This window comes from Zingiber officinale, chromosome 1A (genome assembly GCF_018446385.1).
Source record: "Zingiber officinale cultivar Zhangliang chromosome 1A, Zo_v1.1, whole genome shotgun sequence".
In the NCBI taxonomy this organism is placed as follows: Eukaryota; Viridiplantae; Streptophyta; class Magnoliopsida; order Zingiberales; family Zingiberaceae; genus Zingiber; species Zingiber officinale.
In genome coordinates, this window is record NC_055987.1 from 154,121,749 (window position 1) to 154,128,312 (window position 6,564).

The window sequence follows — 6,564 nt, forward strand, 5'->3', positions numbered from 1 at the left end:
TTTGATCAATTGAGTCCCAACATCAATCGATTGGAAAATTTGATTTTGACTGAAATGGTATGATTTCAGTCCATTAAGTTGTGTTTAGTCGTGCTAACCATCTCTAACCCTAAGAAATTCATTTATGAACATTTAAGGGTGGTTTTCTTGATGAAAATAAGAATGAAATGGTTAAGGAAGATTAAGTTGGAGTTTAGGTAGAGATTTGCATTTGATATTGATTCTTAAATCTCAAAACTTTAAATTTTAGGTTTCCTAAAGGTTTAGGAACTCCAAGTCATTGTTGGTACAATGATAAATAACTGTAGCATGTTTAAGGGGGAGCTACTCCTTAAAGACAAGAATTAGATTTTTTTTAAAAAAAAATAACAAAATAGTGGAATGTTGTAAACCTTCATTGTTGTCAATGCTCAAGATTGAGAATTGGAGAACAATGGAAGATTGAAAATCTTCATTGTGATGGATGTATGTGTTAGGATATATACTAAAAGCCTAGCTTTTTTATGAACATTTATTTTAAATAAGAATCACATTGGTCAAATGTCTGCATTTATGTTAAATGTAGTTGTCCATTTAATTTATATTGTAGATAACATGATATGTGGTGTCACACAGAAGATCATGTTATCAGTTCCTTATAAATTATAAATAGTAGTTCACAACCAAGATGAATTGGGACAAACCATTGGAATGGTTGTAGTATAATTTGGTATTAGTTTATCTTGAGAATTACACTAGTATACTATGAGTGTATTGAGCAGGACCATTTGAGGTTGTTCTTTTATACTGATTGCATAAAAGAACAGGACCTCTGTTATTATAGAAGTGTGTGCTCTTAATCCTGATATAATAACAAGCACATATACTTAGTATTTATTTCTTTAATTTATCAATGGATGAGATTTAGCTCGTTGAATCAAGAGGACTGATAAGTTGGAAAATAATATTATTTATATGGTGTGTTGTTGATTATAGAAGGAAACTGTGTCCTAGTAATCTAGGTTGATGATGCCCCCTTGAGGAGCTCATAAGGATTGTCATGTAAACCCTGTAGGTGGACCTAGCCCGGCATGATAATGAAGTTGAGTGGTACTACTCTTGGAGCTAGATATTAATTAAGTGAGTTGTCAGTAACTCATTTAATTAATGGGCATTCGATATTTTAAACACAAGGAGATTAATGCACTCATGATAAGAAGGAGCCCATAATTTAATATGGGATTAGTGTGGTAGTTCAATAATAACTCTTTAGTGGTATGAGTTATTATTGATGAACTTGAATTGGGTGTTCGGGGTGAACACAAGAAGCTCAAGCTCATCAGGAGACCAAAACCAATTCCTCCTCTCGGTCCCTATTGTAGCCTCTTATATGAAGTCTTATATCCACCTTAAGCTCACTTCTTATCCAAGTAATGGGTCGGCTAAGCCTTGCTTGTAAGGGGTCGGCCAAGCATTATTTGGAGCCAAGAGGTGGCCGGCCCAAGCATATCTTGGTGTTCAAGATGTGGTCGGCCACATAGGAATAGAAAAGGAAGTTTTAATCTTTCCTTTATAGCCATCCATAAAAAGATTTAAAAGAAAGATTTTAATCATAAAACTTTCCTTTTTTAGATCGGTCACAAAAGGAAATAAAAGAGAGTTTTTATTTTTGTTAAAAACTTTCCTTTTGTGATGCTTTCCACATGGTTTTAAAAGAGAGTTTTAAATCTTTCCTTTTATAGCTTTCTACAAAGGATTAAAAGAGTGATTTGTAATCTTTCCTTATTTGTAGTTATCTATAATGTTTAAAAGAAAGATTTTAATTTTAAACTTTTCTTTTTTGTAACCATGATATAAAAGGAGTTTTATTTTAAATCTTTTCTTTTATAGACATCCACAAAAGGATTTAAAAGAGAATATTTTAATTTTATAAAATATGCCTTTTATAGCTAACCACAAAAGGGATTTTAAAAGAGAGATTTTAATTTTTGTTTAAAATCTTTCCTTATTTGGACATGATGTGGCCATCCATGTAAAGGAATAGAAGGAAGCTTTAATTTTTATTTTAAAACTTTCCTTTTTTGGATTCACCAAGGATTATAAAAGAGAGGGAGAGGGTGCCTCATAAAGAATAACCTAAGCCTTGTATCCTCTCTATTGTGGCCGAAACTCCTCTCCTCTATTCCCTTGGTGGTCGACCCTCTTCCTTCTCTCTTCTCCTTTTGTTTTCTTTTTTGGAGGTTGGCGGCATCAAGCTTGGTTTTCTCTTGGTGGCTAGTTGCTTGAAGGAGAAGAAGAAGAGAAGGAAGCTCTCTTGTCTAGCATCCCTTGGAGGTTAGTTGGTGGTCAAAACTTGGAAGCAAAGGAAGAGGCTTGGGTGGATTTTATCTTGGTAGATCGTCACCCACACGACGTCCAAGAGGAGGAGAGGAATACAAAAGAAGATCAAGAGGTCTTTAGCTATTTTATGTTTCGATTTCGTGCTATTGATTTGTTGTTTCGATTTTACGTTTCAATCTTATGCTTCTATTGAGGTCTCTGTAGTTAAACCTAGTTTACTGCAAGAAGTTAAATATCCATTTTCTTTGAAAGGCTTTGTCTAGAAAGTGGTGGATGATCTCATACCCAAGAAGGCCTAGTGCCTCGCCATGTTTAACCTGGAAGCTGATCTTTGAAATAGATATTTAATTAACTTCTGTAATATGGTTTAACTTATGAAGAACACATCGGTTAAACTTGAAGTAAAAATGTTAAGTATCATTTCTGATCCAAGTTTAACTTCTGAAGGATAATTTGGATTAATAATGTTAAACATCGTTTGCAATCCAAATTTAACTTCAGTATAGCACATGGGTAGCTAGGATAGTTCTATGCTTGTACAAATTTTTGTACAGGGGAACTAGAATGGTATTCTGAGTAACAACCAACAGTATGCTCTAGGATGAGTATTTGGAGACAATGAAGGGTATAAGACCTTCATTATGATGTTGTGAACAACAAGTGAGGTTATGAATAACATGAGGATAACTCTTCATAGGGAGAGTTTTTGATGTGTGCTAAAGGGGAAGAATGTAGGATTTAAATTAGAAAACCTTCATTTACTCAAAGGGGGAGATTACTCTCTTAGAAAGGGGGAGGATGAAGAAAATCCTTATTTATGCTTTGGCATGAAGAAGAAGTTGAGGCTAGTTGATGAGTCTAACTTAAACGTATTATCAAACATCAAAAAGGGAGAGATTGTTGGTGCAATTTCTCTTGGATCAAAGTTGACCAGGTTGACTAAGCTTAAGTTGGCTCAAGTTTGAGTCTTAATGTTTGAGTTTTGATGTTTGATATTATATAAAATTTGCTGGTGCAATTGTCCATATATATGGGAGATTGACGATAAAAGGTTTATAAAAAAAGTCAAGTTGGTTAACGTTGACCAGATACTTAACTAGGAAGTCCTAACTGGAGGTTAGGCAAAGGCAAGACCAATGGAAAGGTTGATAGAAGAAGAAAATCTAAGTGAGTTAGTGTTGACTGTTGGATCGAGACGCGCTAGAGGGGGGAGTGAATAGCACTCGTGGCTATTTCGTTCGATTCGTAAAACTCGAGTTTAAAGCAGCGAAAAATAACAACACACAAAGACCCAAGTAGTTTTACTTGGTTCGGAGCCTTGGGCGACTCCTACTCCAAGGTCCTCGCTCGTTGAGCGATTACTGTGGGCAATTCACTATTTCGCGCAAAGAGATTACAAGTATATGTTACAATAAGTGCAATAACAATAAAAATATACCGATGACAATAATGGGAATCTCGGAGCTTCGGGTCGTCGGGGACTTGCAACAACACTTCAGGGTGCCTTTTGAGCAGTACGTTGATGAAGGATTGCGTTAGAACTGATGTATGAAGCTACTGCTCGAAGACCCCTTTTATATAGTGCTGGAGGCGCCTCCAAGCCTGTTCGAGGCGCCTCCAGGCCGCCGAGTCGCATAGGTGGATCAACGTAAACCTGGTCGCGCCTCATCCCTCTGAAGGCGCCTCCAAGCTGCTCCAAGGCGCCTCCAACGCCTGGTCCAAGGCGCCTCCAGCTTCCTCCGAGGCGCCTCGAGCTCCTCTGGACAGTTGGCTTCGGCTAGCACCCGAGGCGCCTCCAAGCCCCATGGAGGCCCTTCAGACACTGTTCATCTGAGGTTTAAGTTGCTTCTTTGTTCCTGCACAATGTGTTAGTCCCAAACACAAACCCTGCAAAACAAAGTTAGCACACAAACAATATGATAGATATAATTGACAATCATCGGACTGTCCGGGTCTAACTTCAGATTTCTAACCGGAAACCCTAGGTCGACCCGACGCCTACTGTTCCCTCTACGGGGAACGCATCCTCACCTACTCCACTCCGAAGATTTTACCTGTTGCCAGTGCGATCCTCCAGATCGACTGGACTTTTGTTTTGCGTTCGAAGCTTCCGGACTTTCTGCTGGACTTCCGCTTCCCGGCTCGTCCAGTCTTTCACTTGGTTCGCGACACCAGGACTTTCCATCTAGGGTTACCCCCTAGGACTTTTGCCTGAAGCTCTCGACCCGCCAAGACTTTCCGCATAGGGTTACCACCTCCTATGACCTAGGGTTACCACCCCCTAGGGTTTTCCACCTGACTAACCGCAGCTAGGAGTTTTGCCTAAGTATCACTTAGGACTTTCCTGCAAACTTGTTCAACATATTAGAAAACAAAACACCTTAACTTTGAACCCTTTGACATAATCAAAATATAGGTTCGATTGTCGGATGCTTCCCGCACCAACATTGACCACACACTTAATGAGGAATATCCTGGTGAGTGAAGCCAGGCAATTGAAAATCCTAATGAGTGAAGCCAGGTAAAAAATCCTAGTGAGTGTAGCTAGATGATGAGAAATCCTAGTGAGTGAAGCCAGGTAGAAAAATCCTAGGCAGTGAGGAAGTCTTGGTGAGTGAAGCCAGGCAGTAAGGAAGTTTTGGTGAGTGAAGCCAGACAATCAAAATCCATGTGAGTCAAGGTTGACCAAACATCTGGTGTTCGAAAGTCCAAGTGGGTCATGGAGGACTGGACACTTGGCACGAGAAGGTAAATCCAATTGAGTCGAAGTTGACCAAATACTTGGCATGAGAAGAAAAGTCCAAGTGGATCAAAGGAGTGACCAGACACTTGGTAATGAAGTCTCAGAAGATTATGGTTGACCATATGCTAGGCACAAGGAAGTCCCAACATATTACAATTGACCAGATGTTGGGCAAGGGAGCCCTAAACTTGAGTTAGGGTTGGACTAATCTATCAGTGGATCGATTGGGAGTGTCATTATGAAGAGGCATGGTGAATAGATTAACTGATTGATTTAGATAGAACCCAATCGATCAGTTGATAGATTGGGATATTCTAATTGATACTGGATCGATTAGAGCTGATTTTCTCGCAATGTCATGAGATAGGCAGAATTGATTGGCCAATCGATTCTAGGGCCTTCCACGAGAGCACATAGGATCTCTGGATCGATTAGTTGATCGATCCAGCTACTCCAATCGATTAGCCAATAAATTAGATTACAACCGTTGTGCAGATTACAATATCAGATGGCTGGTAACGCTCAGATCTTATGTGGAAATCGATTGGGGAGTAAACCCTAAATCGCAAAGGATAAAATTGTTGGCAAGGTTCAAACGTGTAACAACTCATCCAAGCTCTCCGTTTTCTTCTCTGACACTCACCGCCAGTTCTTGGAAGCTTATGGTTGAAGTGTTATTGCATTTTCAAGCATACAAAAGGCATCTACAAGCAACAACAGATCAAGCAAGAAGGTTCTTCGTTTGTTTTGTACATTTACTTTTTGTTTCAAGTTGTATCTCTGTTGTTGAGTTGTACAAGGTTTCTCTACCTTCGGATTATTCTAAGAATGAGTGTTTTTAATAGTGGAGAGTGTGTTCTATGTAGATCCTTAGATTAGTCACCTTATCTTAAGGTGGATACCAAGTAAATCCTTGCGTTAACATTGGTGGAGTTTTCTTTGATTTTTCCACTGTACAATCGTCATCAACTCAACGAGACAATCCATTCACCCCCCCCCCCCCAATCTCCTTTTGGTCCCAACACAAACACCTAGCAAGAGATGGTAAGTTCAAGTAGGTCATGGAGGACTGGACACTTACCATGAGATGAAAAGTCCAAGTGGGTCAAAGGTTGACGTGACACTTGGTAAAGAAGACCTGGCAAGTCAAGGTTGATCGGATACTAGGCAATAGAAAGTCCTAATAGGTCACGAATAATTAGACATTGGGAAATATAAGTCATAGTAGATTTAGGTCAATCAAATATCAAGCAAGACATAATTTCAGCATCGGAAATGCTAAAATTAGGATTAGCAATCGATTGCCAAGAAGTGGAATCAATTTACAAACCCTAAACTTGGAATTTCAGGTTTGCTGCTTGAATTGATTAGTCTGATCAATTAAGTAGTGCCAATCTATCAGACTGATCAATTGGCAAGAGATGCGATTTAAACAGAAGTTGTTCGAATCAATTAGGTTGATTGCCTAATCGATTGGGAGTTTTTTCATGGAACACGGAAGG